Source organism: Arachis duranensis, chromosome 3, assembly GCF_000817695.3.
Source record: "Arachis duranensis cultivar V14167 chromosome 3, aradu.V14167.gnm2.J7QH, whole genome shotgun sequence".
NCBI lineage: Eukaryota > Viridiplantae > Streptophyta > Magnoliopsida > Fabales > Fabaceae > Arachis > Arachis duranensis.
Window position 1 is genome coordinate 70,029,143 of NC_029774.3, and position 1,006 is coordinate 70,030,148.

Consider the following 1,006-nt stretch of genomic DNA (forward strand, 5'->3'; position numbering starts at 1 on the left):
AGAAACCACCCATTCAGACCAACAATTTTGAACTCAAACCACAGCTAATATTATTGGTGGAGGATCATTGTTCATTTGGTGGGAGTGCTAATGAAGACCCAAACCAACATCTCACAAAATTCCTGAGAATTTGCGACACTGTGAAGTCCAATGGAGTCCAGGAAGATGCCTATAAACTGCTCTTGTTCCCATTTTCACTTAGGGACAAGGCAGCTAAGTGGCTAGAATCATTCCCAATGGGGAGCCTAACAACTTGGGATGAGGTGGAAAGCAAGTTTCTGGCACGTTTCTACCCCCCACAAAAGGTCAATAGGCTTCGATCTGAGGTTCAGACTTTTAGACAACAAGATGGTGAGACGCTCTACGAGGCATGGGAGAGGTTCAAAGAATTGACAAGGAAATGCCCACCAGACATGTTCCACATGGTGCATGTTTTGGGCATTTAACGCCCAAATGTTGCTTCTCCTGGGCGTTCAACGCCCATCTGGTGCTTTTTTCTGGCGTTGAACGCCAGGAAGTCCTTTGTTACTGGACGTTTTTCTGAACGCCCAGGATGCTAGCAGACTGGCGTTAAACGCCCAGAAGGTGCATCTTTCTGGCGTTTAACGCCCAGAAGATGCTCCTTTCTGGCGTTTAACGCCCAGATGGCTACCCTTACTGGCGTTAAACGCCCAGTGGGTGCTTCTTTTGGGCGTTTAACGCCCAAAGTATTTCTTACTGGCTTTTCCGTGCCAGTGAGCTTCCAAATTTCCCTGTAACTCTGTGACTTCAACCAATTGCTATTTCACCTTTGAAGATACTTGGACTCAAACCTGTAAAGAAAAGAAAATTTATTTAATTAGTAAATAAACTTTGTAAATGGCTGGGTTGCCTCCCAGCAAGCGCTTCTTTAATGTCATTAGCTGGACTATCACTGATCTTCAATTAAGTCTCAGTCTTGAGCATTCTTGCTCGAAAGCAGAACTTTCTGCCCTGGCTCAAAGACTCTGGATGACAATTTCTTATC

At 45.0% G+C, this 1,006-nt stretch overlaps 1 non-coding gene across 1 annotated transcript; it reads right to left on the bottom strand.

The window, feature by feature from the left end:
* Window positions 1–311: 311 nt before the first annotated feature.
* Window positions 312–415, bottom strand: LOC127746279 (small nucleolar RNA R71). The gene has a single exon (XR_008007899.1). It is a non-coding gene; the product is annotated as a small nucleolar RNA R71 (small nucleolar RNA).
* Window positions 416–1,006: the final 591 nt, after the last annotated feature.